A 26,364-nucleotide genomic window follows, 5' to 3' on the forward strand; every position below is an offset into this window, starting at 1 on the left:
TGCAAGGCGGATACTCATATCATCCTCACTTCATGGGGGGGTGGAAACTGAGGCTCTGACCACACTGCTAGTATGTGGCAGAGCCTGGATTTATTCCAAAAGCCAGAGCTCTCACCACTAGAGCAGGCATCTACAGTTCATCCAAACCCTTTTCTAGAACAACGCAGGGGCCGCTAACTGAATGAAATGAGGACATGTAGGCGCCCATGGAGGGGAAGACCAGACAACTGCCTATGTTCAGCTTGGGCAGCTGTACATCCTTCAAGAAGAACCTGTCAAAGGAGTTGCACATGGGGCCATAGAGGGTGCAAGGGAAGAGGGGTGGCACAGAGCAGAACTCCTGCAGAACCCCACTGCCTGGGCACAAGTGGGGAAACAGCAGCGAGATCACAATACTTCAAACATTTTTATTATTGGCCAGGCGCGGTGGCTCACGCCTGTAATCCCAACACTTTGGGAGGCTGAGGCAGGCGGATCACTTGAGGTCAGGAGTTCGAGGCCATTTCGCTACTAAAAATACAAAAATTAGCTGAGTGTGGTGGTAGGCACCTGTAATCCCAGCTACTCGAGAGGCTGAGGCACAAGAATCTCTTGAACCCAGGAGGCAGAGGTTGCAGTCAGCCAAGATCACACCACTGCACTCCAGCCTGGACGACAGAGCGAGACTCCATTTCAGAAAAAAAAACAACTTTTTTTTCATTGTTATTATGTCTGTGTTGGTGATCTATAATCAGTGATCTTGGATGTCACTATTGTAAAAGTTTGGGGGTGCCATAAACCACACCCATACAAGATGGCAAACTTAATAAATACTGTGTGTGTTCTGACTGCTCCACTGACCAGCTATTCCCCCATCACTCTCATCCTGAGGCCTCCCTGTTCCCAAAGATACAACAATATTGAAATTAGGTCAATTAATAACCCTACAATGGCCTCTATGTGTTAAAATGAAAGGAGGAATTGCATGTCTCTCATTTTAAATCAAAAGCTAGAATTGATTAAGCTTAGCAAGGAAGACCTATCGAAAGCCAAGGCAGGCTGAAAGCTAGGTCCCTCACACCAGTTAGCCAAGTTGAGAATCCAAAGGAAAAGTTCTTGAAGGAAATAGAAAGTGATACTCCAGTGAACACATAAGTGGTAAGAAGGCAAAGCAGCCTTATTGCTGATATGGAGAAAGTTTGAGTGGTCTGGATAGAAGATCAAATTAACCACAGCATTCCCTTAAGCCAAAGCTTAATCCAGAGCAATGCCCTAACTCTCGTCAATTCTATGAAGGCTGAGAGAGGTGAGGAAGCTTCAGAAGAAAAGTTGGAAGCTAGCAGGGGTTGGTTCATGAGGTTTAATGAAAGAAGCCATCTGCATAACTTAAAAGTGCAAGTGAAGCAGTAAATGCTGATATAAAAGTTGCAGCACGTCATCCAGAAAATCTAGCTAAGATCATTGATGAAGGTTGCTACACTAAACAATAGATTTTCAGTGTAGGCAAAACAGCCTTCTATTAGAAGAGGATGCTATCTAGAACTTTCATCATTAGAGAGAAGTCAATGCCTGGCTTCAAAGCTTCAAAGAACTAAATGACCCTCTTGTTAGGGGCTAATGTAGTTGGTGACTTTAAGTCGAAGCCAATGCTATTTTATTATTCCAAAAATCCTAGGCCCTTAAGAATTATGCTAAATCTACTCTGCCTGGGCTGTATAAATGCAACAACAAAGCCTGATGACAGCACATCTGTTTACAGCATGGTTGACTGAATATTTTATGTCCACTGTTGAGACCTAGAAAAAAAAAGATTCCCTTAAAAATATTACAGCTCACTGACAATGCACCTGGTTACTCAAGAGCCCTGATGGAGATGTACAAAGAGATTAAGTTATTTTCATGCCTGCTAACACAGCATCCATTCTGCATCCCATAGATTAAGGAGTCATTTCAACTTCAAGTCTTAATATTTAAGAAATACAATTTGTAAGGCTATAGCTGCTACAGAGAGATCCTCTGATGGATCTGGGCAAAGCAAATTGGAAACATTCTAGAAAGGAGTCACCATTCTTGTGCCGTTAAGGACATTTGTGATTCCAGGGAAGAGGTCAAAATATCCAGATTAACAAGAGTTTGAAAGAAGTTGATTTTAACCCTCAAGGATGCCTTTGAAGTGTTAAAGACTTCAGTGGGAGGAGTCACTGGTGAAAACAGCAAAAGAACTAGATTAGGAGTGCAACCCGGACAAGTGAGTGAATTGCTGCAATCATGCCTGGGCCGGAGGGGTAAAAGGAAAAGTGGTATTTCCCAAGCCAGGTTCGGATGCCACTTTGCAGAAGCTGGAACCACGAAGACATAGCCACTACCTAAGAGCCACCTGGCACAGAGAGGAGAGAGAGACAAACCCTGGCTTTTTCCTTGTCTTCCCAGTCTCCTGTCAGTGGTCCCCAGCAGCTGCTCTCTGCTGGAAGCCAGAGCTCCTGTAGGATAGAACTAAGTGTTGGGGGGCAGAGAGTGGGTCTAGGGGCAACCAGGCCCAGGAGGAGCAAAGGCAGTCAGCGAAGGCGTCTCTGAGGTGGGGACATTTAACTCAGCCCTGAAGGATGAGGAGGCATCAGGCAGGTTAGACACCAGGGAGAGCATTCCAGGCATAGGTAACGGCTAGCAGTGTGAAGGCTCGGAGGTGGGAACAAGCCTAGCATCAGGAGGAATAGAAAGGAGTGTAGTGGGTGGAAGAAGGTAGATGGGAATTTCCTAGGCTCCAAAACCGATGTATGCTACATGTCAAATATTGTCCTGATATTCCAGATGTGAAAGAGGAGGGGCAGAGTGTGGCTTCCAGAACCCAAAGAACCCTTCTGATAAGACGACCTTATATGCAGATCTGATCTAGACTGAGCTGGATGCTTGGAGACCGAAAGGCATTCTGTGTCTTACCAGCCTCTCTTTCCTAGCACCTGCACAAGCCGGAAAGCTGATTCTGGCCCATTTCCCAGTCTGTGCAGCTGTATCCACCACCCTGCCCCTTCCTCCCTGATATGGTTTGGATGTTTTGCCACCTCCAAATCTCATGTTGAAATGTGACCTCCAATGTTGGAGGTGCGGCCTAGCGGGAGGTGTTTGGGTCATGCGGGCGCACCCCTCATGAATGTCATGGTGCTGTCCTTGAAGTAATGAGTGAGTTCTCACTCTGTAAGTCCATACGAGATCTGGTTGTTTAGAGGAGCCTGACACCCCCTCCTCTGTCTTGCTCCCTCTCTTGCCATGTGATGCCGGCTTCCCCTTTGCCTTCAGCCATGAGTGGAAGCTTCCTGAGTCCTCACCAGAAGCAGATGTTAGCACCATGCTTCTTGTACAGCTTGCAGAACCATAAGCCAAATAAACCTCTTCTCTTTATAAATCACCCAGTCTCAGGTATTCTTTGCAGCAACGCAAAACAGACTAATACACTTCCCCTCCAAAGCTTCGGAGGCTCACTTTACAGGAACACTCTTGTATCACCTGGAAAGATGCTCAAACTCTCCTTCCTTTTGCTTGTCAGAGTCAGATTCCAAGGTGAACCAGCTCAACTGCTGAGGCCTCAAAACACACAGGAAATAAAAGGAGAAGAAGAAAACCAAAGAGTAAAACTGTTTTATCAAAACTCAGTATGTGATTGGAAATAAAGCTTTGATAAATCACTTGGAGACAGGTGATGCTCAGGTACTAATGTCTCATGGTCCCCCTGGCTTTAGAAGAGGATGGATCTGGTAATCTGCAGGGTTTTTGTTTTGCTGAAGAAATCCTGCATGTCTGGGCAGAGAAACCTTGCTGAGGACAGAAAAGAGAGGTCCAGTGCTGTTAGCACAGGACCAGCCATCTACCCTCCCTCTACATACCTCCATCTGAATGAATGTTGAATAAATACTTCAAGAATAACTATTTATTGCTGGGACAACTGGGTTTCCACATGTGAAAGAATGAATCTGGACTCCTACCTCACACCATATGCAAAAGGTAACTCAAAATGAACCAAGACCTAAATGTAAGAGCTAAAAGTATAAAACTCTTAGAAGACAGCACAAGAGTATGTCATTATGACTGGGTTAGGCAGGGGTTTCTTAGATATGGTTTCTTATTTATTTATTTACTTATTTATTTATTGGAGATGGAGTCTCACTCTGCCTCCAGGCAGGAGTGCAATGGCTCAATCTCGGCTCACTGCAACCTCTGACTCCCTGGTTCAAGCGATTCTCCTGCCTCAGCCTCCTGAGTAGCTGGGATTACAGACACACACCATCATATCCAACTAATTTCTGTATTTTTAGTAGAGATGGGGTTTCACCATGTTGTCCAGGATGGTCTCAATCTCCTGACCTTGTGATCTACCCACCTTGACCTCCCAAAGTGATGGGATTACAGGCGTGAGCCACCACGCCTGGCTGATACGATTTCTTAAACACCCAAAGAAATGAGGAGATACCACGCGCGGTGGCTCACGCCTGTAATCCCAGCACTTTGGGAGGCCGAGGCAGGTGGATCACCTGAGGTCGGGAGTTTGAGACCAGCCTGACCAACATGGAGAAACCCTGTCTCTACTAAAAATACAAAATTAGCCAGGCGTGGTGGCTCATGCCCGTAATCCCCGCTACTTGGGAGGCTGGGGCAGGAGAATCCCTTGAACCCAGGAGGTGGATGTTGCAGTGAGCTGAGATCGTGCCATTGCACTCCAACCTGGGCAACAAGAGTGAAACTCCATCTCAAAAAAAAAAAAAAAAAAAAGAAAAAGAATAGAAAAAAATGAGGAGAGAAAAATGGTGACAAAAACATCTAACATTAGAGTGTGGTGATGATTGCATAACTCTGTGAAGATACTAAAAGTCATTTAATTGTACATAATTTTTCCAACTTTATTGAGGTATACATGACAAATAGAATTATATAAATTTAAGGTATAAAATGTAGATTCCACAGATAATGTGAGAATCACTGTATGTTACTCACATAGGAGTGAGATTATATAGTACTTGTCTTTCTCTGTCTGACATATTTCACTTAGCATAATGGCCTCAAGGTTCTATGTTGTTGCAAATGGCAGGGCTTCCTTCTTTTTTATAATGAATAATATTTCATTGACTGTAGGCTGGGCATGGCGGCTCATTCCTGTAATCCCAGCACTTTGGAAGGCTGAGGTGGGCAGATTGCTTGAGCCGAGGAGTTTGAGACCAGCCTGGGCAACATGGTGAAACGCCATCTCCACGAAAAATAAAAAAAATTAGCTAGGAGTGGTGTCACATGCCTGTAGTCCCAGCTACTAGGGAGGCTGAGGTGGGAAGATCTCTTGAACCCAGGAGATCAAGGCTGCAGTGAGCTGTGATCGTGCCACTGCACTCCAGCCTGGATGACAGAATGAGACCCTGTCTCAAAAAAAGAAAAAAAATCCATTGACTATACATCCATATAATTTTTTCTTTTTACACAGTAGTTCCTGCATGGAGCTTGGTGTCTGGCATACAAGTCTCTTCACAAACATTTGTTAAATCAGAGGTTAGGTGAAAGAGAGTATTACTGTCTTTCTGAACTTGGGCAAGTGATTTAACCCGTCAGTGCTTCACTTTCCTTTTCTATAATGACTTCTTAAAAAAATGAAATAATTTCCATCTGTCTCAGCTAATACTTTTGTAAAATACCGTGAAATCAGGCAGGGGAGTGGGGCAAAGTGGCCTTGCAATGGTTGGGGTAGGACTGCTGACCTGAGGGCTAGCTGGGTGAGGCAGCTGAGTGTGAGGTAAGAAAGAAGGAGCGATCCTCCAAGGTTTGTATAAAATTGGTCATGTGATCACAACTTCTGAGATCCCAGCAGGAGTCCTAACATCTATCAGCTCGACCACCAGGACACCGGCCCCCTAAAACTAATCCCAACAAGCACCTGTAAAGTCTTCACAGGTGAAGGCTACCTTTTCAGATAGTCCAACAGCTAAATCACCAGTTCCCAAGGCCATTTGCATCACCCACGGAAAACACCAGATCCTTATATACCAGATGCTCTTGATAGCTCATCCCATCATTCCCCCTGCACAAAAGCTGCTATACCAGCAGACAACCACGACAACTACTGAGCTTCTTTACATAGATATAATATCACTGCCAGCAAAACAGCACAAAATGTGTCTCTTCACGGTATCACTATCAATTGGGACCATGCTAGGAAAATCAGCTTGCCTGGATGAGGACCCCTTTTCTTCTTGGGTCACCAGGATTTGAAGGAGATACTCTGACCCGTGCCACTGGTAAGTGACTCACACTTTTACATCCTGAACTGGTCCTGGAAACTGAGATGTCTTCTATGTAAGTGAAGAATATACAACATAGTCTTGAAGGACTTCACAGTGGTGTGGGCCGCAAGCATACTTTATGTGTGTAATGGACTGAAAGAAAAAATAGGCTGGGCGCAGTGGGTCATGCCTATAATCCCCGCACTTTGGGAGGCTGAGTTGGGCAGATCACCTGAGGTCAGGAGTTTGAGACCAGCCTGACCAACATGGAGAAACCCCATCTCCACTAAAAATACAAACTTAGCTGGATGTGGTGGCACATGCCTGTAATCCCAGCTACTGTGGAGGCTGAGGCAGGAGAATTGCTTGAACCCGGGAGGCGGAGGTTGCAGTGAGCCAAGATCATGCCATTGCACTCTAGCCTGGGCAACAGAGTGAAACTCCGTCTTGAAAACAAAAACAAACAAACAAACAAAGAACATTTCAGCTCTACTCTCTTAACAAATTTCAAGAGTACAATATGATATTGTTAACTGTAGTTGCTGTGCTGTACATTAGCTCTTTATGGCTTATCCTGTGCAGCTGAAAGATTGTGCCCTTTGACCAATATCTCTCCATTTCTCCTACTCCCCACCATTCTACTCTTGCTTCTATGAGTTCAACTTTGTTTAGATTCCACGTATAAGATCATGCAAAATCTGTCTGTCAGAAAAAGAAAAATCTGAAAGAAAAAGTTTAAAAAGCCGCCCAAGATGGTTGCAGACTGGACATGTAAGTAATAGAAAGTAAGCCTATGAACTAAAGCTGAAGTCTCACCTGCAAGGCTGGCATTTGTCGAAATATTTCACTGGCATTACTGACTGTAACCTTGACTATCACATGAAGCACAAAAGCAGGATAGACTCAAATATCCCTCACCAGACCTTAAGACACCTATGTAATCATTAACTTTTTCCCCTATATACATTAACTGCACCTTTGCTTTATCTTATGTATAATGTCACCAAACACCAATCAAAATTGTAAGAACACCACCTTTGCTCCACTGCCCCTTCTCTCATTTTCTGTTTTTCTTTTTTTTTTTTTTTTGAGACGGAGTCTCGCTCTGTTGCCCAGGCTGGAGTGCAGTGGCATGATCTTGGCTCACTGCAAGCTGTGCCTGCCAGGTTCACGCCATTCTCGTGCCTCAGCCTCCTGAGTAGGTGGGACTACAGGTGCCTGCCACCACGCCCGGCTAATTTTGTGTGTGTGTGTGTGTGTGTTTTTAGTAGAGATGGGGTTTCACCATGTTAGTCAGGATGGTCTCGATCTCCTGACCTCGTGATCCACCCGCCTCGGCCTCCCAAAGTGCTGCGATTACAGGCGTGAGCCACCGCGCCTGGCCGTGCTTCTCCCATTTTCTACGTAGAAAACATATACATACTGTGCCTCATGGAACCCACCACAGGATGCATTCTGGGTTTGTACTGAGTCTGTGTTCCCGGGCTATAGTCCTCAAACTTATCTCAGAATAAAATTAACTTTGATTTAAGTTTATAGTGCCTATTCTTTCACCTTTTGGGTCAGCAGATGGCATACTCGGCAGAATTCCAGCAGGATCCTCAGACACCCAGAACTCATTCTTAGCACTTGGTGCTTGGTATCAGCACCAACTCATTGTGTTCAAATGGACTCCAGAGGAGCCACTGAGTGCACGGCGTGAGTTACCTGGAATCCGGAGCTCCCTCTCTTCTGTAGAGGTCCAGATCTACTTTATTCTGAGCTGTTTCCAGGACCACGAAAAGGAGAAGTAAAGTCTTCTTCTTTCCAGGACCACGAAAAGGAGAAGTAAAGTAGAGTTTGCTAGATTCTTCGTATGGTTGTTATTGCTTGTTGTTCTCAACTGCTAGAAAGGAAGGAAAAGGTCAACCAAGCATTGCCATGGTTAGAGCGGTAGTTTCTTTCATCAGCTGAGTGTTTCTCTTTTTAAAAGCTTTTTTTGGGCCCGGAGCGGTGGCTCACGCCTGTAATCCCAGCACTTTGGAGGCTGAGGCGGGCGGATCACGAGGTCAGGAGATCCAGAACATCCTGGCTAACACGGTGAAACCCCATCTCTACTAAAAATACAAAAAATTAGCCGGGCGTGGGAGGCTGAGGCAGGAGAATGGCGTGAACCCGGGAGGCGGAGCTTGCAGTGAGCCGAGATCGCGCCAGTGCACTCCAGCCTGTGTGACAAAAAGGCTTTTTTGTCTGCAGCAACCCTTTACCTTCTATATGAGGGCAATTGAGATAGAATTGCTCTCTCCAGCCCAAATCTCAGGTATTCTTAGGTGACTAAGAACCTTGGGGAGGTGTTGGAGGAGATTCCTCATGACTTGCAGCAGTCCCAAAGGGCATCACCATCAACACTCAAATTGCAATAGTTCCTCTAGGAACCTCTCATAAAGGTTAGTCACCTAGTGCTCGGAATAGCACGCTGCTTCAGCAGCAGAGCTTCTCCTGAGACATGCATAAGAGCAGACCACCTCTGGGGTAAGAACCAGAGGAGTGAAGCTCATATGCAGCACCCTTTTATTTTTGAGACAGGGTCTCACTCTATCACTCAGGCTGGAGTGCAGTGGTGTGATCATGGCTCACTCCAGCCTCAACCTGCTAGGCCCAAGTGATCCTTCCACCTCAGCCTCCTGAGTAGCTGGAACTACAGGCACACACCACCATGCCCGGCTCATTTCTTTTTTCTTTTTTGTACAGATAGGGTCTCACTATTTGTATGTCTTCTTTCAGATTGGCCTTGAACTCCTGGGCTCAAGCAATTCTCCCGACTCAGCCTCACGATGTGCTGGGATTCCAGGCATGAACCACTGCACCCCAGCCCGCAGCACACTTTTGACCCTGAAGACAACCTTAGTTTGGTGCAGACAAGGGAGAAATAGGGAGAAACAAGGAAAACACGACATCTAAAGTTGACAGGGTCACCACCTTCCAAGACACCAGTTGGATTTATAATTAAAAGTTATGGTCCTTATTTTGTAAGTTTCTGACTCATTAGACCGATATCACTAAAAATGAAATTAGCTTAACTTGGCCGAAATGGGGCTCATTCAAGATTCTGAAACTGGTTTATTTATATGCACAGTTGGAATGACCCAGCTCAAAAATTAAACAGAAAGCATGAGACAGTTATTTCAAATGGTATTTAGATGCTTCTAAAAGAGGGAATGATAGAATTGCTTCCTCTCAGGAGGTGAACCACAAGATCTTGGAAACTGTTTCTTGACTGGAAACATTGTTTGAAGTCTCTACAGTCTCACGTCCTCTACCTACCACTCCTTCTACTGCCTCAGAACCCTTGTACCCTTTGCTTCCAGCTCCTCCTTTATTCCTTTCTCCACCACCTCTAGAAGTTTGTTTTGTTTTGTTTTGTTTTTGAGACGGAGTCTCGCTCTTTCGCCCAGGCCGGACTGCAGTGGCGCGATCTCGGCTCACTGAAAGCTCCGCCTCCCGGCTTCACGCCATTCTCCTGCCTCAGGCTCCCCAGTAGCTGGGACTACAGGCATCGGCCACTGCACCCGGCTAATTTTTTTGTATTTTTAGTAGAGACGGGGTTTCGCCGTGTTAGCCAGGATGGTCTCCATCTCCTGACCTCAGATGATCTGCCCGCCTCGGCCTCCCAAAGTGCTGGGATTACAGGCATGAGCCACAGCGCCCGGCCCACCCACAGAAGTTTTGACAGCATCTTTTTAAAATAAAAAGCCTAACCCAAGGGGAGAACTTTTAGAAGCTTATACTCCTGGACCAAGGCAGAACTTACAGCTCTTACTAAGAAATTTCCAGCTCCTACCCAGGATCCTATAGGTTTCACTACAGGGTTTAGTCTAAATTGTACGAACTTACGAACCTGGCTATTCAGATGTGTATCAGCTGGTTCACATGTTAGTATCTGGGAAAAAAAAAAAAAAAAGTGAGGGAATCTTTATCAAAGGCTGACTGGAAAGATTCATTAAGCAATTTTCATAAAGAAAAAGCCGAAGACCAAGAAAGAACTCGGGAACTAGCAAATCGTTTAGCACAAGTAATTTCCCAGATATTTCTTAAGACCACTGCCTCGTCTAAAGACCAGCAATGTAAACAAAGAGCAAATGAGACTGTGCTGGACTATTTTGAAATATCTGAGAGGGATTTTAAATAATATTTGGGAATGAATAAAGAAAGTCTAAGGGACTATCAGAATGATTCTTTATTAAATTCAATCTTCTTTCATGGATTCATTGAGCAATTGGCCAAGGTGGTCAAATTGCACCAAATAAATTGGGATTCTGTGCACACTTCAGAACTACTGAATATTGCTGATAAATTGGCTAGAGTTATACAGCAGAAGAAAGATTAAAAAGCCACTAAAATAATGAATTTACAGCATCAACAACATACTGGTCAATTTATCTGATCTAAACAGAAGTCTCCCTTTCAAAAGGGAGTCCCATAAGCATCTAAAGATGTCTATTATTATTGCAAGAAAATAATACATCTAAAGAAAAATTGCAGAAAGTTGAAATGGGTACAGAAACAGAAAGAAAAAGAGAAAGGAGAAGAGGAATAGGGGGACTCTAAGAAGATAAAGAGGGCCTTCCCCTGTCTTTTAAGCAACACTCTGGGGGAAGTGGAACTATATAGAAATGGAGAAAAAATGAAGGCATTAGTTGACACAGGATCTTTCCTTTCTGTTCTCAACCCTACCTTTTTAAAGAGCCCTCTTCCTTGGAGTAATCAAATTATTCAAATGATAGGGTTGATTAGATAATCAACCAATGACTATGTACAAATAAAAACTTTTCCCTTTCCAATTAGGTCATTTAGATGGACATTCTTTTCTTTTGGTGCCCTTAGCACCAGTACATCTTATAGGAAGAGATTTTCTGGAGCTTTATAATGTTCATATTTCCTTCTCAAAAAGAGGAGAAATGTTTTTGAAAATGGCTGAAGCAGAGCTTGCAGTGAGCCGAGATCGTGCCACTGCACTCCAGCCTGGGCGACAGAGCGAGACTCCGTCTCAAAAAAAAAAAAAAAAAAAAGAAAAAAAAATGGCTGAAAGAGCATTGACTGAAAATGATAAATCAGGAAGTTTAGATCAAATGATCATCAAAATTCAATAAAGTAGTAAGACAAAAAAGAACCTGATGCTTTATTATGCCAAATCCTGGTTGTTTATGGTCCCAGTTGCCTACTGACATAGTGAAAAATTTAACATCCACTCAAATATGGATACAGGTGGATTCAAATAAGCCACTTACCAATATTAAATCATATTCATTAAAACAGGAAGCCATAATAGGAGTAAAACAAATAATCAAAGATTTCATTGATTTAAAAAATGATTATTCCTTGCACCAGTCCTTATAATACTCCTATCCTTCTAGTACCAAAACCTAATGGGAAAGGATGGAGATTCACATAAGATTTGAGAGCCATTAAAAATATTGTCATTCCTTGTCACCCAGTAGTTCCAAACCCCTACACTCTTTTATCTAATATACACGTAAGCAGTAAATATTTCACTGCAACTGATTTATGCAGTGCTTTTTAAAATATCAGTTGATCCTGACAGTCAATACTTGTTTGCCTTTACCTGGGACACCAGTCCATCTGGACTGTTATGCCTCAAGGTGATACTGAAAGCCCAACTTATTTTCCACAAATGTTGAAGGCTGGCCTGGATGAGCTAAATATTTAAGGAAATTCCACTCTACTTCAGTATGTGGACAATCTCTTGTTATGCTCCTTTAGCCTGCATGATTGTAAAAACAACTCCCTTTACTTGCTAGAACAATTAGCAAACAGAGAACACAAGGTGTGTACAGAAAAACTCTAATTTTGCTTAATGGAAGTAAAACATTTGGGACATTTAATTTCTAAAGAGGGACAACATATAAATCTGGATTGAGTTACTGGAATTCTTGCATACCTCACTCCAAAAAATAAAAGGTAGCTCCGGGATTCTTAAACTTAACTGGCTACTGCTCTAGGTGGATCCCCAATTTTTCTCTCATGGCACAGCCTTTATATACATTGTTAAAAGAAAACCAACTTGATTCTATACAGTGGACAGCAGAAGGACACACAGTAATTCAAGAAATAAAGGAAAATTTTACAAGGGCCCCTGCTTTGGGCCATCTAAATTATCAGCTGTTATTTTTCCTTTTTGTTTATAAAAAATATGATAGCACCCTGGGTATTCTGACCCAAAAACACAAGATATTCTATCTCGTCTATCTGACAAGATAGACCTATTGACCATTATAGTCAGCAGTGACACACCGTAGCACATGTGCTGCCCCCTTGGCTGAGGTCTATTTCCGTAGCTGCAAGCTCTTTAAGGCCACTCAGGCAACTGTAATGCAGTCTCCTTTGACTGTATATATACTTCATTCTGTAGAAACTCTTTTAAATTCACAATATATGCAACACTTTTCTGTTAACAGATTAGCTTCTTCTAAAGTACTTTTACTCTCTGCTCCACATATTATCCTCCCTTACTGTAATACCCTTAATCCCACAACATTACTTCCTGAAACAACTGATGAAATGCCTCATGACTGTGTTTTACTAACAGAATAGCTTTTGATGCCCAGACAGGATTTACAGGAGACACTGCTATAAAATGCTGATGTTATCTGGTTCACAGATGGATCATATCTAAAGGATGAATTTGGAAAATAATGAGCAGGCTAGGCCATTGTGTCTCTTGTGGACATTATAGAGAGCAATCCCCTGCCTAAAGTAGAATCAGCACAGTTAGCTGAGTTAATAGGGCTCACCAGAGCTTGTCAAGTGGCCAAAAATCAAATGGTTAATGTTTACCTTGACAGCTATTCTGCTTTGGGTGTAGCTCATGATTTTGGAATGTTGTAGAGATAGCAACCTCCTCCAGATGTCCTATTAATGTGGCTCTCAAGTTTCTGATCATTTAGAAGCCATCCAATTAACAACAACAACAAAAATAATGGACTATTATCAAGCCCATTTATAATAGCTCTGGACATGTCCAACTTTGCTCTCCAGAGAGTAAAGGAAATCATTTTTCTGATTCAACAGCAAAAAAGTCTGCATTAACACTGATATCAAATAAAACGAGAGAGGTGGCTATATTTAAAATGCACTCCATTGAAAAGGAACTCCAAGAGGCTCAAGAAAAGGCTTCAGAGAGGGAAAAGCAGATATGGCTGACAAAAATGGGGGTGCTTTTTCTCCACTTGCAAATTATGGTATGGACCCAATGACAGACTAGTTTTGCCTTTGGGATTTCAATTTTCTATGTCACAGCATGTCTATGAGCTCACTCACTGGGGGCCTGAAAAAATGATTGCCCGGGGAAAACAAGTATTATTGGGAATTCTCACCCACAATAGCTCATAGACTTTATGCTAAATGTCCAATTTGTCCTAAACCTAATCCAGGAAAGTGACTTCACAGATTTCAAGGGCATTTCCCTTTGCCCACTGGACCTTTCAATATATGGCAAATGAATTTTATCCAATTACCTCCAGCCCAGGGTTATAAATATGTGCTGGTTATGATTTGTATGTTCACTCATTGGATTGAAGCATTTCCTTGCAGAAGAGTCATGGCACAAGCAATAGAAAAATATGTGTTGCAGTGGATAATTCCCTCTTGGGGAATTCCTTCCAAATTACTTCGCAATAGGGGACTCATTTTACTGGAGAGATTATCCACTCCATTTGTAAAATCTGGCTCCTTTTCCAATATTTTCATTTTGCTTACCATCCACAGTCTTCTGAATTGGTAGAATGGAGAAATGAAATAATAATAACCCAGCTGGCAAAATTAATGAAAGCTTTTCATATTATGTGGCCCAAGGCTCTTCCATTGGTTTCACTCAACCTAAGAGCAAGTCCTTTCAGAAAACATCAATTATCTCATAAGATAATTACAGGGTGACCTATGAAATTGGATGGTGGTTTATATAAACCAACTTTACTGAAAGGAGATATACTCCATTATTGTCAAGGCTTAACTAAACATCTTTTCAAAAAAAAATCAATAAAACTTATTTTAACAGTGTGCTCCCAGAAGATGAAGATCTCAAATACCACAATCTCTAGCCAGGTGACTCTGTTTATTGAAAAAGACATCAACTAAAAGTCTTGCTTCAACCTCATTGGAAAGGAGCTTATCAGGTATTGTTGACTAATCACTGTGAAGCTAAACTTGAAGGAGTTGACTCCTGGATCCACGTTTCTCAGTTAAGAAAAGCTCCAACACCTAAATGGACTTCTAAGTCCACCAGAGACCTCCAATTAAAGATCTCTAAGAGTTCCGACTCCTCCAAAGGTGGGAAGGAGACAACATCTGAGTAGACAGCATTTCCCAAGATACAAGATCAGGTCTGTATTCACGATGATTTTCTTCTGCATATACCTTTTGTTTTTGCATTTTCCTGTCATGATGATGAGTATCCAGTAACATCCTCTCGTTTGTTTGATCCCCATTTCTCTTATTGGGAAATCACTCATCTAACTTATATGGAAGTAGAACAAACCTTTCTTTTTCGATATCAGGAGGATATTGGAACTCTGATGTTGACTTCTTGGAATCAGTTCGATGTTCCTATAGCCTATGGCACCTTCTTTTCAGGCATAATATACTATTAGGAACCCTATTTAAAGAAATACATCCAGAAAATTCTTCTCAATTCGATGCCTGGTTGGACAGTTTTTAATACTTTACTAATAGCTCACTGTATGACTGTGAATCTAGATAATCAATTACTACCCGAAGTCCTTGAGATAATTGAAAACAGCTGCAGCTTTTGTGCCTTGCCGCAGTGTCTCTTGCCCTAGAGATCAGAGGCTTTGTTTTTGTGGCTGTAGGTCTATGAAACATTCTAATGAAACTGGGAATCATACAATGGGAATTACTAAGTGATATGGTTTGGCCTGTGTCCCCACCCAAATCTCATCTTGAAATGTAATCCCCCCATGTGGAGGGAGGGACCTGATGCGAGGTGATTGGATCATGGGGGTGGTTTCCCCGTGCTGTTCTCGTGATAGTGAGGGAGTTCTCAAGATTGCTAATGGGTTTAATTGTGGCACTTCCTCACTCTTTCTCTCTCTCTCTCTCCTACCGCTATGTAAGATGTGCCTTGCTTTCCCTTTGGTTTCTGTCATGATTGTAAGTTTCCTGAGGCCTCCACAGTCATGTGGAACCATGAGTCAATTAAACCTCTTTTCTTTATAAGTTACCCAGTCTCAGGTATTCTTTATAGCAGTGTGGAAATGGTATTCTCCAGTAGTATCCTCATCCAGTTGGTGGATAAGAATACTGCCAGAGGATAATTTGGGAATTCAACCAGGGAGAATGTGAAAAGTCTTATGGTATACTCAAACTAAACTATATCTAGGGGTAACTGCTACATATCTCACCCTAACTTGGAACACCAAACATATTTGGTTTCACAATCTGTACCTAAATTGCACTTCTGCTATAGTTGTTCAATGGCAACAACATATTGGAGGATAAAACAGCACTGGCCAACTAAGGTAAAAAGAAACTTAGGTGCAACAGGGGAATGACTTGTGATATTAGGACAAGTTAAAAATGTATTTTATGAAAAAAGACATTCACAAGAAAAGTTGATACTTACCAGTCAAAATAGATTAGAAGAAATACTCTTTCATGAGGAAAGTAAGGATCAGGAAGCTGCATGGAAAGATAATGACACTGTTGCTAAGTGGATAAGTCAAACAGCTCAACTAATGAGGGACCACACCAAAACCCAGCAATGAGAAAGAGCATGCATCCAAACTCAGCAAGGTTTATTGACCATGCTAATCCAAATGGAAGCAAAAGCCTCTAAAACATGGACAACCATTTTGGATACAGAAGAACGAGGTGTGCATTTACGGAAAAAACAAATCCTCTTCTTCCTGGAAAATTACTACCAGGGCGAGTAGCCTAATTTGCTGCACTCTACAGCTTTAGCATCAGATATGGTTTGGCTGTGTCCCCTCCCAAATCTCATCCTGAATTGTAATTCCCATAATCCTCACAGGTCCTGAGATGGAGCTGGTGAGAGGTAATTGAATCACGGGGGTAGGTTTCCCCCATACTGTTCTCGTGACAGTGAATAAGTCTCATGAGATCTGATGGTTTTATAAATGGGAGTTCCCCTGCACAAGCCCTCTTGCCTGCCACCATGTAAGACGTCACTTTGCTCTTCTTTTGTCTTCCACCATGATTATGAGGTCTCCCCAGCCATGTGGAACTGAGTCCATTAAATCACTTTTTCTTTATAAATTACCCAGTCTTGGGTATGTGTTTATTAGCAACGTGAGAACAGACTAATACAGCACCCCATATACATAGTCACCGGACCTATTACATAGTACAGCTAATAGGAATAGGGATTATTTTAACAATACCTACATTCTCCCAATGGGCGGTTGATGGACCATATTAAGTAATAATACTTGGAATCCAATTTCAGTTCTAGATTGTAAACACATTCAGGGAGACTAGTACTGTGCCTGTTAGATTTGGAATCCTGAAATCATGGAAACATGACCTCTAATTTCTACCCCTGTTCAAAACAATATATGGAGCCCAGGCGACATAATAAGACCTCATCTCTAAAAAAAAAAAACAAACAAAAATTAGCTGGGGCTGTTGGCCCGTGCCTGTAGCCTCAGCTACTTGGGAAGCTGAGGTGGTAGGATCACTTGAACCCGGGAGGTCGAGGCTGCAGTGAGCCATGATCACACCACTGCACTCCAGCCTGGGCAACAGAGCAAGACCCTGTCTCAAAAACAAAACAAAATAATATATGGTATATGGGAAAAGAATGCTTTTGTTGGGAAAGGAAAAAAATAAGATTGTAACCATTCTCATTTTTACCTTAGTTGGCCAGTGCTGTTTTATCCACCAACATGTTGTTGCCATTGAACAATTACAGCAGAAGTGCAATTTAGGTACAGGTTGTGAATCCAAATATGTTGGGTGTTCCAAGTTAGGGTGAGATAGGTAGCAGCAAATAAGTTTGCAACCAGACAATATTTGATTTAAATTATACTGCCATTTGGTGCAATATGGAGTTCATAGAGAAGTTACTTTTAGGACAAATATAACACTTAAGATCATGATATGTGACATTATTATAATGTTGATAATAAAAAATTTTGAAAATTGAAACTCAGTTCACCTCAAGTTGTATTTCCAGCAAAAAAAATGAATGGCTAGAAGAGCAATTAGATAAATCATCAATTAGTTACAGTTCTAAGTGAAATACACTAAAAAAATCATAAGGTACAAATACAAACAAACAAAAGGGGGAGGAAAATTATTAGATTAGTCATAAGACTATCAAAATATAAGTTCAAGGTTTTTTTCTATGATAGATTGTTTCCTTTCTTCATTGTCTTTACCTGAAAGGACCTTTCAGTTTTTCACACTATTATTAATTATTTTTATGGTATGTCTATGTTACAAATGTTATAAATGCTGCAAAAATTGCAAATGTCACTGAAAGAATAGAACTCCAGCCCAAATTAAGTTAGCTCATTGATCTGAACTAATAGCTGTAGCATGTATGTAAGAGTAGCCTTCTGATGACTATTTGTCCAACACATTATTTTCCTATTTCTGATCAGCTGAGGAAGGGCTTTCTATTTTAAATTTTTTTTTTTTTTTTTTTTTTTTGAGACACAGTTTCGTTCTTGTTGCTCAGGCTGGAGTGCAGTGGCATGATCTTGGCTCACTGCAACCTCCGCCTCCTGGGTTCAAGTGATTCTCCTGCCTCAGCCTCCTGAGTAACTGGGATTACAGATGCCCACCACCACGGCCAGCTAATTTTTGTATTTTTAGGAGTGACGGGATTTCACCACGTTGGCCAGGCTGGTCTTGAACTCCTGACCTAGTGATCCACCCGCCTCTGCCTCCCAAAGTGCTGGGATTACAGGCATGAGCCACCGTGCCCGGCCTTGTTTTAAGTTTTTTCGGTCCTAAAGTCCCAAGGTTTATAAAACACATTAAATTGCATATTCTTCCTCCCAACTCCTCAAGGCTCTTCAGCAATATGGTTGACCATGAGACACATCATCGCATCTGAGGAACATCCTAAGCAAATAATTCTAATTGCAATGATCACCTCTTTTCTCCATAACATGAGGAGATATTAGCATGACAGGAGAGCTTCTCACATTCTGAAAGGAAATACAGGAATTTTCACATCCTCACTGACAAACCAAATGACAGAACTTCATATAGGAGCGACAAATAGAACAAGGGCACTTAAAAATTCCAATTTGATTCCCCTATGCCCTATAATTCCAAGCAAAGGGGACCTGTCCTCTTCAAATCCTTCAGATATATTATTTAGTTTTCAAAGTCGTCTTTTGGAGAATTTTAACCAAAAGGGAAAGATTGTTAGAAAAAAGAAAATCTGAAAGAAAAAGTTTTAAAACACAGCCCAAGATGGCTGCAGGCTGGACAAATGGGTACTAATATAAGGCCTACGAACCAAAGCTGAAGTCTCGCCTGCTAGGGTGGAGTCTGTCAAATATTTCAGTGGCATTACTGATTGTAACCTTGCCTATCAGATGAAGCACAAATTCTAGGTAGAATCAATCACCCCTCACCAGACCTTAAGACCCCTATGTATTCCACAACTTTTTACCCTATATATATTAACTGCATATTTCTTTATTTATGCATAATGTCACTAAGCACCAATCAGAATTGTAAGTGTCACCTTTCCTTCAATGCCCCTGTGGAGACAGGAAGTGACTCCATGTTGGATGTGAATGTGCCATGTTGTGTTCTAATTAGCCCCAGTCCTGCAAATGCCTTCTGATTCTTACTTTATTTACTATCCTTAGTGTAAGAAGATGACAATCTTGATGTCATCACACAAATCATAGGCTATGATGCATGTAACATTCTTGCCTGTTCTGGAGGCTGCCTTTTATTGTCTTGCTGGACACACACGCCCTTTCCCTATGGTACATAAGCCCTGGGTCTGGGGAGTAGCAGTGTGGAGATCTATCTTCTGTCTTGCAGCTAAAATCCCAAGACCACGCTTCTGCCTGTAAGTTCTCTCCCAGTAAAACACTCTAGACCAAACTGAATTTGTTTCCCTCCTTTTCTGGTTTCCAGCTCCTTTGGCATTTGGGGGTCATTTTGGATATAAGGCCCTTTCATGGAACTGCCCCCATCTCCATTTTCTTTCTTTCTTTTTTTTTTGTTTGTTTGTTTGCTCTGTTTTGAGACAGGGTCTCACGCTGTCACCCAGGCTGGAGTGCAGTGGCATGATTTTGGCTCACTGCAACATCTGCCTCCTGGGTTTTGTTCAGATGGAGTCTGGCTCTGTCACCCAGGCTAGAGTGCAATGGTGCAATATTGGCTCACTGCAACCTCCACCTCCCGGTTCAAGCAGTTCTCCTGCCTCAGCCTCCTGAGTAGCTGTGATTACAGGCGTATGCCACCATGCCCGGCTAATTTTTGTATTTTCGTAGGGACGGGGTTTCACCATGTTGGCCAGGCTGGTCTCAAACTCCTGATCTCAGGTGATCTGCCCGCCCCGGCCTCCCAAAGGGCTAGGATTACAGGGGTGAGCCACCGCGTCCAGCCTAAATTTTTAAAATATATATTGAGAGAACTGAAAAGAGGAAGCAGGGATATATAACAGAAACAAGGACCATCCCTCATATGGAAAGTCAATACATGACGTTTGAAGCAAGGGTTGTGAAATCGCATCACAAGCTTGTTATTTGGAACTATTGAGATAAATGCTAGAAGAAATGCCTAACAGAATTTAAAGTATTGGCCTTGGAGGTCAGGAGTCCAGGAGCTGGGAGCTGAGGAGACGCACTCGTGAGTCCATTTTTGATAAACCTCAACTGCGCCACGCATCCTTTAAATTTGAAATTTTTGAAAAGTTAAAGGTTAAAACAAATCAAAAGGGCCTTGCAGAGCTGTGTTCTCACCAGTCCCCATGGCAGCCTCTTGGCAATTCACAGATAGGGCTCCCACTACCCAGGTTAGCTCAGACCATAAGCCTGGGTGCCTCCTCCTCCTTCTCATGTGGGAGGTTATGTAACCCATCCAAGGTCACAAAGGCAGCGGGTGTCAGTCCACAGTCACGGCTCAGGGCTTCTGCCAGAACAGGGACCTCCTCGGGGTGGGGCATGTGAGTGCCCTTGTGCTGTGACTCAACCCCGTTCCCCGTGTGACTCCACAGGGAGCTCAGAGAAAGTCAGCCCACACACACTTTCACCTGAGGACACCCCAGTGGGGCAGAGCGGGACTTCCCTGTTCCACCCCAAGCAGGACTCATGCCCCAGACTTTCTGGGGCACATTGCTACATATTTCAAAATGAGCGAATAAGTACTTTTGTGAACATGGCTAGTGGGGAAGAAAGGAGATTATTGCCCTCGTTTTGTGGATGAGAAAATTGAAGTTAAAAGAGGGTAATGGGCCGGGTGTGGTGCTCACGCCTGTAATCCTGGTGCTTTGGGAGGCAGAGGCAGGTGGATCACCTGAGCTCAGGAGTTTGAGACCAGCCTGGGCAACATGGTGAAACCCTGTCTCTACTAAAACACAAAAATTAGCTGAGCGTGGTGGCACGCACCTGTAGTCCCAGCTACTTGGGAGGCTGAGACAGGAGAATCACTTGAACCCAGGAGAGAGAGGTTGCTGTGAGCTGAGACTGCACCACTGCACTCCAGCCTGGGTGACAGAGTGAGACTCTGTCTCCAAAAAATAAAACAAAAAAGAGGATAATGATTTGTTCAGGGCACACCACTGATCCCACCCCTGATTTGGATGCAGGCCTGACTCTAGCACCTGGGTTCTTGGGTCACTGAGGTAAAGCACACTGACTCAGGTTTATAAAATGTGGGCCAAATAGCAGCTGAGTCACTGGGTTGCTGTGAAGGTCAAACGAGGTCAGGTAGATATGGGACTCTTGGGAGGGTTGTTGGTACATCACCACTAATGGTGATGATGATGTCAGAGCTGGGAGGGCTGGAGAGATGCCCCAAACCTGGGGTTCAGGTGTAGCCTGTTGAGGCTCCCTTGAGAATCTAATGAAAGCTGATGACCCTCTGTTCTGCAGGCAGCCTCAAGACAGTGTTTTGTACGTTAAGACCCTCCTAGGTGCTCTAACATCTTCCATTTCCACAGATGATAAAATTAAGCCTCTGGCTGATATTTCCTTGGATCTGTTTCCCAGCTTGGGAAGGTGTTCTTGAATTCTGAAGCAGACATCTGGAGCCTGCGACTGAGCAGCTTCCCTGATAGGAAAGGGGAAAGATCTCTAGTTACCTTCCAGGAAGATGAGAGAAGGTGCCTGTCTCCTCCACGACCTAACTGTACACAGCAGGATGCAATTACCTCTAGAACCACTGAGGAAGCAGACAGTAAACTGGACTTCCATCTGTCCCAAGGCACAAAAATATTTGCAGGCACCTCCCCTGTCCAGATTCAGACTAGGCCCCTCCACCACACCAGTCCCCACAGCTGGATGGAAGCCTAGAGGTTAGGAAGGAGGAGCGCTGGTTGCTTTCAACACTTCAATGGTGAAACCATGCAGAGAAGCACTTCTCATGTTAATCCATCTCACACACATTCCAAGAGCACCTACTATGTGTAAGGCACACAGTGGGACAAGCAGATGAACAAACAGAATCTCTATGGGAAGTGGTGAGTGATATTCTAGCAGTTTTCATACAATGCTGCGGGACAGAAAATACACTCTAGCTGGGGGAACTGACCAGGAAGGAACACTGGGGCTTGTTGAAACACATGATATTGGAAGTGACTATATCAAGGTGCCCCAAAGTGAACTCATGACTTTTACAACCAACCTGACCTTTCACCGCCCAGTGAAAGTTGCCATCATCTGATTCAGTCACATGTCACACTTCCCACACTCTCGCTCCCCATACACATCTCGGGTCTTGCTGACTTTTACTCCTCTGTGTCTCTGCTGTCCACTTCTCTCCATCTTTAACATCTACTTCAGCAGCTTCTCCTTTCGTCCGCCCTCCAATCCAACTTCCAGTCTGAAATAACCTCATCTAAGAACAGATGTGATCATGGTTAATCCCTTTTGAAAATCTTTCAATGGGCCGGGCACGGTGACTCATGCCTATAATCCCAGCACTTTTGGAGGACGAAGCGGGCAGATCACCTGAGGTCAGGAATTCAAGACCAGCCTGGCCAACATGGTGAAACCCCGTCCCTACAAAAATACAAAAATTAGCTGGGTGTGTTGGCATGCACTTGTAATCCCAGCTACTCAGGAGGCTGAGGCAGGAGAATCACTTGAGCCCAGGAGGCGGAGGTTGCAGTGAGCCGAGACCATGCCATTGCAATCCAGCCTGGGAGAGTGAGACTCCGTCTCAAAAAACAAACAAACAAACAAACAACAAAAAATATATGTGTATTTCAATGGTACTTCTATTGTTATCTATTTTTTTGTTTGTTTGTTTGTTTTTTTGTCTGAGACAGAGTCTCGCTCTGTCACCAGGCTAGAGTGCAGTGGTGCCATCTCGGCTCACTGCAAGCTCCGCCTCCTGGGTTCAAGCAATTCTCTTGTCTCAGCCTCCCAAGTAGCTGGGACTACAGGCGTGTGCCACCATGCCTGGCTAATTTTTTTTTTTTTTCATTTTGAGTAGAGACGGGGTATCACCATGTTAGCCAGGATGGTCTCGATCTCCTGACCTCGTGATCTGCCAGCCCTGGCCTCCCAAAGTGCTGGGACTACAGGCGTGAGCCACTGCGCCCAGCCTGTTATCTGTTTTAACAAGTCCCAGTCTTCCTTCCAGGTCTGGTTCAAATGGAACTTCTCCCCATTTCCCCAGTAGGGTATGTTCTCTCTCCTGCAGTATTTCATGAGAACATCAAGAACAGGGCTTAGGAGGCCCCGCTTAGTCTGGCCCAGACCTTTTTTCTGCCTCATCTTGCATCGTAGCCCTCCTCATTATCCACCCCTCCGCAGAGCTGCTCTGCTTGTAATAAGTCATATTACCTAGGCTCACTCTCATCTCACCTTTTTGCATACGTTCTTCCCCATCTCCGGCCAAGTCCATTTTTCTTCCCCTCTTTACCTGGATGATTCCTTTCATTATTTTTTTTGGCTGCCCAGACACTCATTCGTAAGAGGTGCTAAAACCTGAGAAAATGAAGTGTTGGAAGGATTGTTTGATAAGCTGCTTGGAATGTCAGTGAGTTCTCTAAGGGGCATGCCTCAATCATAATGGCTGGGAGTTGATTGCCTTCCTAGAAGATTGCGTCTGGGTAAATACTAGGCTCTTGCTTTGCTAGTAATTAGGGTGAGCAAATGTGGGCCACAGCTGAATTGTTTAGGACAGGAAAGAGAAGCCAAGGACTGTCAAAAGAAACCTTCCTTTTTCTAAACCTTCCTCCACATAATGTTGTTCCTCCCCCAAATAAATGTTAAACTAGTTTTAGTTGAAATTGAGAGCAAAACCCACAAACAATAAAAAGGAAGTCAGGAGAGGCAGAAAAAAATGAACAGAACAGAAGAAGGTGTCATTAAGAGTTAAATATCATCAGAAAAAGAAGAGATGTGCATAAAACAAGAACACTATGCTATGGAAAAGCAACAATCAGAGAACAAGAAACAGCTCTTAGAAATTAAAAATGTAGGCCGGGCCCAGTGGCTCACGCCTGTAATCCCAGCACTTTGGGACGCCAAGGCAGGTGGATCACCTGAGACCAGAAGTTCAAGACCAGCCTGGACAACATGGTGAAACTGGTCTCTACTAAAAATACAAAAAATTAGTTGGGCCTGGTGGTGGGCACCTGTAATCTCAGCTACTGAGGCAGAAGAATCGCTTGAACTTGGGAAGCCGAGGTTGCAGTGAGCTGAGATCATACTATTGCATTCTAGCCTGGGTAACAAGAGCGAAACTCTGTCTCAAAAAGAATTAAAAAAAAAAATAAAAGAATAAAAATGTAATAGCTATTTGGTCAGGATAGGGTCAATGCTGTAACAAACCATCACAATCTCAGTGGGTTGTGACTATGAAAGCTCGTTTCTTGTTCCCATCACAGTCCCATTCTTCCCCAAGTCACAGGAAGGAATTAGCTCCATGTAGTCATTCAGGGACCCAGGCAACTTCCTTCATGAGGTCTTGCCATCTCCTAGGATATTGAAGTACACTGCTTCTAGCCAGCAGATGAAAGAGAGCAGGAGAAGAAAAGAAGATACAGAAAGAAAATAAAAGTTACTGGGCACCATTGGGGAAGATGGGGCACCAACTTATTTCTCTAAAAATTGTTAATTAAAGGAAAATAATTAAGCATTTTTTATGCCTAACTGCATTTTCTGGTAATTAAATAGCCAAAATGAATGAAGGAAAGCTCTTCTATGCAGAAGAATTTCAGCTACTACATGAAGAAAAAATTAGAAAATTATTATTTTTTAAGCCCCTAAGAAAATAACGGATTCAAGCAATGGTTTTCAATGGATGCCAAAATCACTCAGTGAAAGGTTGATGGAGAACTTTTCAGGGAAGCGTAAGGTTGCCATTGCCTGAACCTTCTTAGCATCATTAAAAGCAAGACCATCAGACATCATATGCCTCCAGGTGTCATGCACTGGAGACTTACAAGGTACCCCACGAAGTATAAAGAAGCAAGTGACTGTATCCCTAGTGTAAAAACTCTACATGAGAATTGACCCAGTTTCTTCAGGAAGTCAATAGCACTGAGAGCAAATATAGGAAGAGGAATTAATTTATGTTAAAAGAGAGTTAGAGGCTGGGCACAGTGGCTCATGCCTGTAATCCCAGCACTTTGGGAGGCTAAGGCAGCCAGATTACTTGAGGTCAGGAGTTTGAGACCAGCCTGGCCAACATGGTGAAACCCTATCTCTATTAAAAATACAAAAATTAGCCGGGTGTGGTGGCTCACACCTGTAGTCCCAGCTACTCAGGAGACTAAGGCACGAGAATCAGTTTAACTGGGGAGATGGAGGTTGCAGTGAGCCAAGATCACACCACTGCACTCCAGTCTGGGTGACAGAGCGAGACTCCATCTCAAATAATAATAATAATTTTTTAAAAGTCAACTAATAAGGTGATGAGTCTGGAAAGGATGGCAAGAAAGCACACTTCATAAATATGAAGGAAAATGAAGAAACCACTTGTAGTATTAGGGTTCTCTAAACGGACAGAACTAATAGGATATATATATCTCTATAAAGGGGAGTTTATTAAGTATTAACTTACATAATCACAAGCTCCCACAATAGGCTATCTGCAAGCTTGAGGAGCAAGGAGAGCCAGTCCGAGTCTCAAAACTGAAGAACTTGGAGTCTGATGTTCAAGGGCAGGAAGCATCCAGCACAGGAGAAAGATGTAGGCTGGGAGGTTAGGCCAGTCTTGCCTTTTCACGTTTTTCTTCCTGCTGTATATTCACTGGCAGCTGATTAGATGGAGCCCACCAGATTAAGGGTGGGTCTACCTTACCCAGCCCACTGACCCAAATGTTAATCTCCTTTGGCAACATCCTCACAGACCCAGGATCAATACTTTGCATCTTTAATCCAATCAAGTTGACACTCAGTATTAACCATGATAAGTCCATCCCTTGTCAACCTGAACCCATACACATCTCCTGAGATCATACGTAATCTTCAAATAAAGACAATAATAAGGTCATAATTATGCCTAAAATAATACAACTATCCTTGGTACAACTGGAAACCCACCAATACCCAACGCAAATATTATTACATAAAGTTAATAATACTTAAATGTTGATATGAAGTCAGTAAATCTTATGTCACATGATAAAGAAAAAGGAAATAAAATGGATATATTTTCTTAGTACAAGTGTATACATGCACAAACATGTTTTTAGCCAAAGAAGGAGGAAATACTCATGATAGTTACAGTCCTCATTTCTGCAGCTGGTCACATGGTCATACGTCGTATTGATGACTACCTTCTTCTACTACCCATTCTGTATTCCCTTTGCCTTCAGCAAGCACCTCAGCAGGTTGTGGTTTTTTTCCTGGAGTGACCCAAACCTTCATTCTTGAGGGATCTGGGCTATTTGTAGTCCTGCCTGGATTGGGCTACTGTAGTTTCCCATTGACCTTAATCAAAG

General features: G+C 43.0%; 1 long non-coding RNA gene across 1 annotated transcript; it reads right to left on the minus strand.

Annotated features, from left to right (window-relative positions):
- Positions 1 to 20,117: 20,117 nt before the first annotated feature.
- Positions 20,118 to 25,879, minus strand: LOC129020696 (uncharacterized). The gene is made up of 3 exons (XR_008495887.1): positions 25,482 to 25,879; positions 23,276 to 23,398; positions 20,118 to 22,301 (listed from the first exon to the last, which is right to left on the minus strand). It is a non-coding gene; the product is annotated as an uncharacterized LOC129020696 (long non-coding RNA).
- Between the last annotated feature and the right edge of the window lie 485 nt (positions 25,880 to 26,364).

Source organism: Pongo pygmaeus, chromosome 1, assembly GCF_028885625.2.
Source record: "Pongo pygmaeus isolate AG05252 chromosome 1, NHGRI_mPonPyg2-v2.0_pri, whole genome shotgun sequence".
Classification (NCBI taxonomy): Eukaryota; Metazoa; Chordata; class Mammalia; order Primates; family Hominidae; genus Pongo; species Pongo pygmaeus.